Source organism: Ursus americanus, chromosome 20 (assembly GCF_024610735.1).
Source record: "Ursus americanus isolate L20-20 chromosome 20, mUrsAme1.1.p, whole genome shotgun sequence".
Classification (NCBI taxonomy): domain Eukaryota; kingdom Metazoa; phylum Chordata; class Mammalia; order Carnivora; family Ursidae; genus Ursus; species Ursus americanus.
Genome location: NC_142146.1, coordinates 13,874,926 through 13,887,736, shown reverse-complemented (window position 1 = coordinate 13,887,736; position 12,811 = coordinate 13,874,926).

Genomic DNA, 12,811 nt, shown 5'->3' with positions numbered 1-12,811 from the left:
AGTCAAGTGTCTGCCATTGGCTCAGGTCATTGTCTCAGGGTCCTGAGATCGAGCCCCACATGGGGCTCCCTGCTCAGCAGGGAGTCTGCTTCTCCCTCTGCCCCTCCCCTGCTTGTGCTCTCCCTCTCTCTCTCTCTCAAATAAATAAATAAAATCTTTTAAAGAAAAAGATGATTTTTCAGAATTATCCCCCTTGATCTCTTTGGCACAATTGATAACTTGTTTCTTTTTTTTTTTTTTTTTTTTTAGATTTTTATTTATTTATTGAGAGAGAGGGAGCACAAGCAGAGAGGAAGGGCAAAGGGAGAAGAAGAAGCAGACTCCCTGCTGAGCAGGGAGCCTGATGTGGGGCTTGATCCCAAGACCCTGGCATCATGACCTGAGCTGAAGGCAGGCGCTTAACCGACTGAGCCACCCAGGTGCCCTGATGACTTGTTTCTTTATCAAACAAGCTCTCCAAAGAGACTTCTTAGTTTCTTTCCTCTAATATCGCGGTACTTGTAAACATTCCCCAGAGTTCCATCCCCACCCCGCCCACTCCTCACTCTCCCATTGTCGTGTCTCACACACTCCTGGGACGTCCACACACCAACAGTGCCCAAACCTGTATCCACAGTGCACGCCTTCCTCCTGCCCTGCAGACTCAGAAATCCAACCGCTTGTAAGGCATCTTTCCTGAGATAACTCCCAGACACTTCAAACTGTCCCAAGTGGACATAATCACCTTCCACCTATCTTCCTGCGTGGACCATCACTCACCCAGCTGGCACTTCCAGAAACACTAACGACACCTGTTTCCTTCGCCCTCCTCACCCACGTCTGATCCTGATTCTATCTCCTACACAGGCTTCGATCCATTTGCGAATCTCTGCTCCTACTGGGGGCACTGCCACAGTTAACACCTATCATTGTAGGTATCACTATCACCGATTTTCACCTGATAAAGGCATTGCATCTTTTCCAACCCCTTCTCTGCTCCATAGCCAGAGTGAGTTCTACTTCATTCATTTGAGTTAGACTTTTGAAAATATAGAAATGTGCAAAGAACGATAAAATGAATATTTGTATTCCCACTACCCAGAATTAACTGTGATGTTTCTAAATTTAAAATCTTACCGTATCACTACTTTGTAAAGTGCTCAATGGCTCGTCCTTAAGATCAAACCCAGTCATGATTTCCAGCCTCTTCTCCTCCGCACCTCCCCACTCAACAATCCAAAACCCAGGACTTCCCACCTTTGAGGAGGAGGGCATTAAATGGATGACAAACTGCCTGAGTATGGGATAGAAGCTGAAATAAACATTGGAACATTGGCCATCAGCCCACAGAAGTGATGTTCAGAGCAATATGTTAGATACTGCAAGTGACAGCATCACAGAATCTTAGAATTGCTCAGAAATTTATTTAAATCCAGCCTCTCCTGCTATCCACCCTTGAACACTGCCATCATGTCTTCAAAGAGCCTGTATTTAAAAGGTAGTAAAGTACATATACTATATGTTTTGCATCTTATGGCTTTTTAATGTGCTCAAAGGAGATTATATAATATAGGGAGACAGATGATTATAACTCTCTACGGCTCCTGGAAGGCAGAAATCTTTCCCCTGACATCCCTCCAAGTGGGTAGAGGTGATCTTTCAACGGAAAAGGAAAGAAGGTCGGCAACTTCAATTAAGCAGTCCTTTCCATGAAGAGAGAGGAAGCACCCAGAGGTTTCTGGCAATTCCTTTGTTTTATGGAGGTAGTTAAAAAGAAACCAAGAAGAAAGAGAAATCTTGCCACTTCTTGTGACAGGTCTTGCAAATTGTCTTATTTTAAGGAAACATTGGTATTTCTTTTGTTACCCAGTTACAGTAAAAAATGCCTAGAAAATGGTACAGCCATTACGAACCAGAATTCCCTTATTTTAGTCTGTAGTGAAGTCTGTCTTCAAAGACACCTACATCATGAAATGCCTGATGTTATTTGGCTTGGTAGCAAAATTAGGAAAATACTAGTATATCACACAACCACACTACAAGAATTATTTACTAAATGGGTTGCTGGTGTGGAAGAAAATGGATGGTACAAATAAGCTGCCTAATCCTCAAGGTTGTGTTGAAAATTGCTCCAATTTCTGTGAATGATTTTAGATGGAAGCTTTGTTATTGGTTTTTTGTTTTTTCAGAATTCAATAGCTGTTAACTGATCACACCTCTGCTTCTACAATGATTTTTGTAAATGTAGAAGAAAGCCAAAGGGACTCATTGCTTATTTAAAATAATAATAATAATAATAATAATAATAATAATAATAATAATAATGATAATACTAAGAGGCACCTGGCTGGCTCAGTCAGTAGAGCATGAGACTCTTGAACTCAGGGTTGTGAGTTCAAGACCCACGTTGGGCATAGAGCCTACTTAAAATAATAATAATGATGAAAGAGAATGGAAAGGAAATCTGTGTGTGATCTCTGTTTATGTTATTTGGTGTTTTTATTTGGGTATTGATTTTACCCATTACATATGAGGACCTATCACCCTCCCATGGAGAAAATTTATTCTGCAACATAACTGACTTTCCAGTAAAGTGAAGTATTTTCAAGTGTTGCCATTCTGATTATATAAAAAAGTACATTGCCTTTTAGAACAGGTGCTTTGGAAAAATTCAACTTGCATCAAGATGGATATTTTAATTTGTAATGGGAAGTTAACACAGATGGCTGTAACAAGGGCTCTAAACTATCTGTTAATTTTTTATTTAGAGCTTTATATTACTATGCACACACCCTCAAAAGTTTCAATCCTCTATGCACAGTTCTGAGCAGATGTGCTCAAAGGTGTCAGTAACACCTAAGTGATGCTTTGAACCACATGGTAAGGTCAACAGACAGTTGATGAAAATACAGATTACAAGGGAAAAGTTTTTGGAAACGTCAACGTCTACGATGCACAGTCCACGAAGTGAGGGCACATGCATGAACATTACACACACACATACACACATGTGCACACACACAGGGGCACATAAAAGAATATCTCAGACGTGCAGTAAGGGAGAGCATTGTGAGCTCATGCTTTTCTCTAGAAACCTCACCTATTGGAAGGGATCAAGCCAGTCCCTTAGAGATAGTCCTGTTCATAAATAGAGAAGTCACTATTTTGTTTATTTGAATATGGTTGACACACAACGTTACATCACTTTCAGGTGTACAGCATAGTGATTCAACAAGTTTATAGGTCATGCTGGGCTCACCACAGTGTAGCTCCCGCCTGTCACCAGACATTAGAAGTCACTATTTATTTAGTTTTACTATGTGCCAGGGGTCATAGCCAGTCTTTTATAATCATTTTATTCTTCCAGGAACTATATTTAGTAAGTCATAATATCTTCATTTTACAGATTAAAAAAACAACAGAACCGTGATTCATCACCGACCACATCACTTCAAAAAAAAAGCAGCAAGGTCATGTATTTCTAAGTCATCCTTGCTTCACTAGGGTAAGCTTCCCGACATCAGCAGGAATCAGATTTGGTTTTAAATTAGATCTTTTACTTTATTCCAAAGAATGCATATTTGAAATACAGAAAATCACATGTTTTTTGTTTAATTCTATTCTTTCTTTCATAATAGTATACTTCACTTTAAAAGCTGAGGGTAACTATTACCTAACATTTTCATAGAAGTTGACTGAATAGGATACACAGATGGAACAAGCGCAGAAGAAATACAAAGGACTGTACAGTTCAGCACCTTGCTCTAGAAGTTTCGTCAACTGGACAATTCAATTCAGCAAATGTTATTCTGGCGCCTGCTATGTACCAGACACAGGAAACACGGTAACAAGGTGGTGGACACGGCCCCGGTCCTCATAGAACTGTTGACACTGTCAGGGAAATAGGTGATCGAACAAGAAACTCCAACGCAGTGCTGTAAGTGCAGTCGAAGGGGCAAATCAGGACATCACTGGTGAATATACAAAGGTGAGGAAGGACGCTGAGAAAGGTGACATCTACGCTGAAACGTGGAGGCTGAGGTGGAGCTAAGCCTGCGTGGAGGAAATGGAAGACAAAGCTCACAGTGAGTCCTTGAGTTGAGAATATGACATGTTCAAGAAAGTCACTCTTCATACAAGTACCATGATGTGGTGGGAGTAGGAACTGGGAATGGTGGGAGGAAGACAGGTTAAGGTGTTGGAGAGAGGGATGGGCAAGGAAGGCAACAAAGAAGCCTGGAAAAGCAATTAGGAGCCAAACCATAAAAGCTTCATGTGCCATTTTAAGAAGGTTGGGCTTTACCCAAGGACTTGAAAGGGCACCTTTCAAGGACTTCCCTCAGTAGCTATCATTCCAGCGTAACTCCCCCCCAACCTCTTACAGCTAAAACCACCCAGAACTCTGAGTCTTACCACATGGGAAAAATCCTAATGTGTTTCTCCTGCAACGGAATTTAATGAGTCTAGAAAAGGAAATTCCTGATGTCTAGAACTTTCCCATCCAGTTAGCATGCTCAGCCCTCCCGACCTGTGCATTGCTACGGTAGTTCTTGCCTCTTAACTCAAGAAATAGAGTCCTTCTGATCCATACAGAGCTAGAAGGAAAGACGATAATTGCTCGGCACCTGAAGCATGAACCCACATAACTGATCTGCCTCCTACAACGTGTTTCTCTCCTAAACCACCTCCATTACCTTTCGCTTCCTTTCCCTTGAAGCTACGGCTTTTCTGTAACTTGAAGCTATTAAATGGAATTATTCCTTAGCAGGTATCGCTGGTACCGGGTTAAATTCACAACTATTCTCTCTTTAACAGTTTAAAATTACAAATATATTATGCCAGATTCCAACCTTCAAAGCATACTTAAATGGGTCATTTGAAAAAAAGAACAAGAACTTAATTTAAAGTGTGTTCTCCACAAGTTTTCCTCCTTCTGGACAAAGAGAAAATTTCTAATGAGAAAGTGGAAAAATGCCTCTGGTGCGAGAGAATCCAAAGCAAACAAATACACACATACATACACACTCTTCTGTACTTGAAGATTGAACGGAGATCGAGAAAGAGTTGTTTAAAAGGGGTAGTGGAATGTCTGAACAAATATCTTGAATATTTCAAGTATCACCCAGGAGGGAAGTTCCGCCAGCATATGCCGCAATTTGCCACAGGCAGACAAGAGGCTCTAACTCAGAACATAAGCTGGGCTCCCACCTATAAAAAATTCTACAAGCAGCAGCACGCCCTGGCTTGAATAACGATATATGACTTGTGGCTGAACACATTCCGCAGTTCAACAGATGGCTCTCTTCTGGGGTTTCAGACAGGCAGGTGCTGGGCAGTGGTACCCCGATCACAGTGGACTCCTCCCGAGGAGGAGAAAGGTGCAGGCGCAGGGGTTCGCCAGCCCAGGGAGATGGCGAGTCTTTTGTGAAATACACCATTTTCTGGGCGTGCCCTGCAGACCTTTCCGTGAAACACAGCACGAAGCTATTGCTTTGTTACAGAAGCACATCAAGGAATTCGTCAAACCAGAACTCTTCGTACAAGTGGGAGTTCTTTCTCATGCGCTGAGAGATGTAGATCTCATTTGTTTGTCTCTGCATTCGGAAGCGAAATCTTGTTTACTGTACATCGAGGTTCGAACTTGAGGGTTATCTATATCCCTCTGGCATATTCCAACCCAGATTTTTTATGTCCTAGTGTCGATCCTCAGCCGTACCAAAGAGAAAAATCACCGTTACCTGTTAACTGACAGTAAGCTTCTGCATGGTCCCGTGCGCAGCCTTACCACTCACCTAGACGGACACTGCAGCCCCAAATCCCAACAGATCCAAAACTGAGCTCGTGCCCTCCCTCCCACACCCAATTCTCCTTTCACTTTCCCCAAATGGCAACTGATAGCCATCCGCCCTCCACTGTCCAATATAGGAACCCCGGAGTCATCTTTGCCTCCTCTTTTGCCACCCCTCCACCCCCATCCCCCCGCCGTCTTAAATCTCGGGCCAAGGACAGCAAGAAGCCCTGTCACTTCGACAATCTAAGTCTCTCTCCACCCTGTCTCTCCAGCTCCACTGCCACCTCCCTAGACCAGCTCACTGTCATGTCAACCCTGAACTATGCAACCTACAGCCAGAGTGGTCTTTCCCGACACAGCTCAGGGGGAGTTTCTCCTGCTCCAAACCCTTCCAGTGGCTCTCTATGGCTTTTAGAGCAAAGTCCGAAGTCCTAACCATGGCTTAGAAATTCCTTCCAGTTCTGGTCTTTTTGCCTTTACATGAACCCTCACTGCCCTCTCCCCAAATCCTGTCTTCCACTCTCTGCTCTAACCGGGCCAAATACTATGTGACTTCCCCAAGGCACTGTGTTCTCTCTTGTCACCCAGCCTTTGCATATGCTGTTCCCTTTGCTCCAAACGAGCACCCTCCACCCAACCCCACCTTGTCCTTGACCCTCAGCCCAGCATTCTCTACCAATAGGAAAGAATTTTCCCTTTTCTCTCCAAACTGCGTGTAGGGGCTCTCTCTACATGTTCTCATAAATCTCTTGCAAGTCATAGTACTTGTCACACCATGTTGGTGTCTGGGTCCCATCACTGCTGCATCCCAAGATTTAGGCACAGAACCTGGAACATAATAGGTATTTAAGTATTTGTTGAATAAATGTATGAATGTATACTTCTTGAAAGACTGAACGGTATACTACATTAATAAAATACACTCCTGATTATTTTACCAATTGATAGCACATCCTTTTGTTTCCCCACCACCACTCTTCCCCATTCTCATCCTTGTCTCTTTCTGACTTATCCACTGAGTTGATCCCTGGCTCCTAACCTGGTTAGTCCCTCCTTAGACCTCTGGATCTGTGTATATATGTACTATTTCACTGCTGTCTGACCCTTGGCTTTCCCGTGGCATCTCTGATGTGGCCTGCCTTCTTGCTCCCCCATTCTACTTTGGGTAAGACCAGTCTCATAAAATCTAATTTTTGGTCCCAGTTGTCCATGCCTGGGACAGTCACCACGCCCACTCCACCCACCCATGAAGTAAGGAGTCGGACACATCCATTATTTCTGGACTCTTCAAGACTCAAGCAAAATTACACTATTTTTGTCTCCTTAATCATGGCTCCGATGTTGGAGCAGGACACACACAGCTTGGCAGACAGATGTGTGTTTTGCTGGGCTAAAGAATGGCATTCAGTGCAGAGATACTCAGTCATCCTTTCCTTACGGGTGCCTCCAAGAACCACCTCCATGGCGCCATGGGCCCATTCTTTGTCTTCCTGAGAGTTTCATGCATGCATCACAGAGTTGTAGTAACCCATGGACACCCAGCACTCACAGTCTTGGAGAATTTTTTCTTGTGAACCAGCTATTGTGGGACAGTGTGAAGGAGGGTCATGCTCTCCCTGCAGAGGGGACTCTGTCAGCTTCTTGGTTACTCTGCAGGGCATACACAACAGCCCCATGGACCATCCTATTTGCTCCCAGGAGTCAAAGGCCAATATTATTAGGACACTGCAGCTGAGCGCCACTGGCCTAGAATGTTCTCACACAACACTTAAATGTTGAGTCCTAACTCCAGCTCCCTGAGACCCTTCCCATCCCACCTCTCTAAACACCATCCTCTGTCCCTTCCCTATATATTTTCTACTTCCTTTGGTCTTAATACCTGCCATTCAATCTTAGCACTGACATCGTTGTCTTGAACCTGCCTCTGTCCCTATGGATTTGGTGTCTACACACAGACTTCTGGGTGCACAACACTTGGCTTCCCTCTATGACTCTGACTGGCTCACCCTCCAGATTAAGACTCCAGCACCCTGGCATCCACCCAACCTAAGGTCCTTTGGAAAGGGAAGAGAGGGAAGTGGTAGACTCAGACAAATAACTACCTAGCATTTCTAAGTGGGGCGTGCTTCCTGTAGATGGCTCTTTATAGGGACCACTTTATCCTTGACTTTGTAGACAGAGACCAAAGACGAGTGCTACATCGTAACTGACTAATAGAATGAATTGGGTGGATTTTTAAGAATACTCTGTCTCTTATTTATGCCACCTCCAGATACCCTGCTGTCTTTCTTTAAAGCATTTTTAATCTGAAAAAAAAAATTCTTAAAACACACAAGGTGGGACTGAAAATACCATACTGGATATCGCAGAAGTGTGGGCCAGCCTGTAAGGAGGAAGTTGGAATCTTGGTCTCAAAAGCTATTAAAAGCCATCCTTTTTCCAATCCCTTCACCTGCCCACCTGATTGCTTTTAAATGAAGATGCAAGATCTCGAGAAGAAGAGGATGCAGAAAATAGAATGCCATTTTTTTTCCTCCACTATTTCCCAGATAATGATGTGGGAGCACCCACAGGTATAGATAACCAGTGTAAATTAAAAGCTTAACCGGAAGCCTATAAAAGGCCATCTCCACTCCCTCTTGTCCACTCCCATTCATACACGATGCACAATACAACTTGAGAGAAGGCCAAAAAACTTATCTCTAGAAAACTCAATTGCTATAACCAATTACTCAGTGAGATGTCCTTTGTTAAGCCTCAAGCCTTCGATTAGCGAGTTTAATTTAAAGAGATTTCTCCTTCTCCCTCTTAACACTGAGCTATATCGAGTGCTATCTTAACTTATCCTGGTGATATGAGCATTCATCAGCCAAAGGGGGTCTTGGGTGTGTATTGGAATTGCCATTAAATTATATCTGCTTCAAAAAAGAGAATGGGAGGCAACGAGAATGGCTGTTCCATGGCTCGTCTAAGGCACCCTAGGAAGCACCCCCTTCCACCACAATCACCTTCATATCAGTGACACTGTCCCTTTCGGCTGGGACACAGCAGTAATACTGGGAAAGTACATGTTTCCTCCTTTCCATGCCTTCAGAAAATAGTCAGCTGCAAAAAACTTAGGCCTGCAGTTTAGATGGAACAAGTGACTTTGAAAAATCCAAGACAGATTAAGACATTTTAAAAATGATCTTAGGGGCAGTACTTCCACCCCAATTCTGTCTATATGGTATGATTGGCTTCAGCGGAAATCTAAACCACGAAACTCGTAACACAAAGCCAAAAGTTCTGAAGGATTTACTCGGTGAATTTAGAACTTGATTAAAAAAAATACAAAAATTCATAAAAATCAGGCTACAACATCAGCCCCTTATTCAGATTAGGAGACATGAGGAGAAAAAATGCAAGAGAAAATACCTCAATCCTCATGTCACTTGATGGGACTGTTCTCTCCACTGAGGAGACAGGGAACCCTGAGGTCCTTCCCACATCTTATTGACGGACACTTGGTTAAAAGGTAAGCACTCAGAATCGCTTTCATGGAAGTTTGAACTCAGATACCAATGTTCTATTTGTTGTGCAAGACTCGGAAGTTCAGGCAAACAGAGGTGTAACTTCATTCTGGAATGGCTGCAGTAATATGGGATATGTGTGCGTACGTGCTCTCCCTAGTGATAGAGAAATAGGGAGAGGAAGGGGGAGGAGGTGGAGGGAGAAGGAGGGAAGGAAGGAGCTTCTCAAAGCTTTCTTGTTAAAACAGCTCTACCTCCTGCAAAATATCTTTGGAGTCCCCCAAAATAAACCCCTTCTCACTTGAGCTCTCTGAAGATTTCTGTTGCTTGCCAACAAGAGATGCCTGTTGACGCCACGTACCTTCCATGTGTCTTTTATTGTGAATTTGCATTTTCCTGGGTTAAATCATACCTTTGGGCATTTATTATGTATTTCAACAAATACCCAACACTTACAAATGACCCAAGTTCCAAATGGTTTTGTGACTATGGAATTTTATCACACAAATTACAAGGCTAGAAATCACACCCCCAGTTTTCAAGAGTGAGTAAGAAAACAGAGCTGAGGTCAAATCTTTCTGTAGTAAAAAAAGCAGAAGAATTCCATGGACCTATTGGGAGAATGAAATTGATGTCTAAGGCCCCTAGTCTTTGATACTTATCCCTCACCCCTTTCTCGATCTTCTGGAGTCTCTGATGATTTTGTTTGACTTTGGTGAGCAGTTGGGAACCTAAGTAGGTTTTACTGGATGTCAGAGATAGGAAATCAGCTGGAAACTTTGATGCCAAAACAAGAAAATTATGAAGAACACACTTCCTGTATCCTCTTTCCTCTGGAAATGAAAACAATACACAAGCAAGTACATCAATTGTAGAGGATAAAAAACACTTAAGAACAATGAAAAGAATAAGCAAATATGGCAGAGATTATTATTATGCATGGGTCAAAAAAACAATTCTTTTGCTAAGAACCCTTATTCGAACTTAGAAATTGGTGAAAGATTTATTACATAGGGTTCTTCTCTATAATGGTATTTGCTGCAATCAGATATTTTCTTGTGTGATATTTAACTGCTGCAGTATAGAAGGACTTTTTCAAGTACTTATCATATGCATACACTCAAACCAAAGTTGGCCATGCCCCTGCTGAATGTCCAGCTGGTGCACTCAACTTGTACTTACTTTGCCATAAGAAGTGAGCCGTTAAAACTGTAACAGGATGTTAAATAGGACTTTTCCTAGCCTGCCAAGGCAAATGCAGGATGCCCAGTTAAAATGAATTTCAGATAAATAACAAATGTTGCAAAGGACATATTTATACTGAAAAAAAAAATATTTGCTAAATAATGGCAACCTTAACTTTTTCTCTTGTCTCAAATATTCAAGTGACGCTCAAAAGCTGAAGCCATTGAGTTACAAACACCCCAAAATTCTAAAAAGAGCTGCTAAACATACCCTTGCCTTTGGTCTGATTCTGCCTCAGCCTTTGTTTTATCAAAGGTCATTACAACCATTGCTAATATTTATAATGATATTTACTATATTATTTATAATATTTATAATACTATCATTTCTAATAATTTTTTTTTAAGATTTTATTTATTTGAGCAAGGGAGAGCATTAGCAGGGGGAGGGGCAGAGGGAAAGGGAAAATCAGATTTCTCCCTTGAGAGAAGGAGCAAGGAGCCTGAGTTGGGGCTCGATCCCAGGACCCTGAGATCATGACTTGACCCGAAGGCAGATGCTTAACCAACTGAGGCATCCAGGTGCCCCAATAATCATTAGTTTATCACAAGGTGGAATTGAGGTCCTGTATTCCTTAAAGGTTTATTTATTTATTTGGTGGGGGGGAGAGAAAGAGAGAGAGAGCGCGTGCACATTGGCAAGCAGGGGGAGGGGCACAGGGAGAGGGCGAGAGAGAATCCTGAGCAGACTCCACACTGAGTGCAGTGCCTGATGCAGAGCTCAGTCTCATCACCCTGAGATCGTGACCTGAGCCGAAATCGAGTCAGACGCTCAACCGACTGAGCCACCCAGGTGCCCCTGAGGTTCTTTAATTCTTCATCCATTCTATATACTCCTGCCCAACTGATCTAAGACTGCACATTCACCTCTATTTTCACCCATGACCTGTAGACGCCTTCTGGGTGGGGCCATGTCCCACTCATTTCTGTTTCCTCAGGACCCTCTTGAGAACACATGGAAGGTGTTCAGTAAATGTTCACTGAGGTAAAATGTTTGCCCATGGCCTTCTATTCATTCCAGACTTCTCTTCCTGGCTTTTGAGGGTTTTCATAATCAAGCCTGTGCTGGGTAACCTTATTCTTCATTTTGTCTCAAGAGCCTCCATGTTTATTATGTTTTTGTTCTTGCTGTCTCCAAATGTGCTCTACTGATCCCGCCTCTCTGCTTGTGCTCACATAGGAGCCTCTCCTGCAGTGCCTTCCCTCTCCTCCCTGAAATTTTACACAATCTTCCCTGAAGTTCCGATTCGAGGACCCCATTCTTCTATGTCTTTGGCTATTTCATCTCAGGCCATCTCTGTTTCATGTAACTTCCATTTTGGAAAGTAGAGCATGACACAGAGTTTCACCTTCAATGTTTGCTAATCCTTTGGTCTGTTAGTTTGGTCGCCCCAGTTCTGAGGTCCTTGAAGTCAAGGACTGTGTCCTAAATGGCTCTTGCCTGCCATCCCTTGCCCTCAGCACAATGCTTGCCCATTGAACATATCCCACAGAAAGATATAGGATATTATCTCCATGTCTGCTAGGACCTTCTGTTGAATCACTAGAGTGTGATTCATGGCTTAAAACTCTCGAAAACAGCTAAGGAATATGGGACTTTGATCTTGGCCCTTCCACAGATTTTCATCACTTCAATAAATTTTTAAAAATCACATCTCGTTTTGACGAGCATTTCTCTGACAACTGCCTTTTGAGCATATTTGTGTTTATCTGATCTTTACATTTCGTCTTCCTTCACTGACCATTTCACATGGTATATTTAGCTGCATGTTCTGGTTTGGGTTCAGTTTGAAGTCTAAGCTTGAGATACAGTTTGGGAAGTGAAGAGCCTACGGGTGGTCATTGAAGTAAGGGTTTTTAGATAGAACAGACCAAGGAATGCAATAGGTATGACATCCCAACAGGGCTTGTCAAAAAAATATGGATTTCTATAGTTAATTTCTCAGAATTATCCATTCAGCGATCGCAAAGTGAACCAGAAATGAGCCATTTAAAACCTAATCTTGAGCCCTCTGCTCACATTTGATGTTACAGGATTTTGTTGGGATAAACTAAATCATGTTTCCAAGAATCAAACATATTGGTAAGTGGGAAATTTCCAGAAGGCAGTATCAATAAAGCTGTGTCTGCCACTCCAATTTGACACCGTGAGATACAGACATATCTGGCAAGGGATAGTGGCTGCACTGGGTTCTGGGTAGAGCTGATAATGGTCCAAAATAATGAAATTGTGGCATCTGCTCTGACTGGGTATAAATGGTTTAGAGCAATTTCTCTGGCTCCTGAGC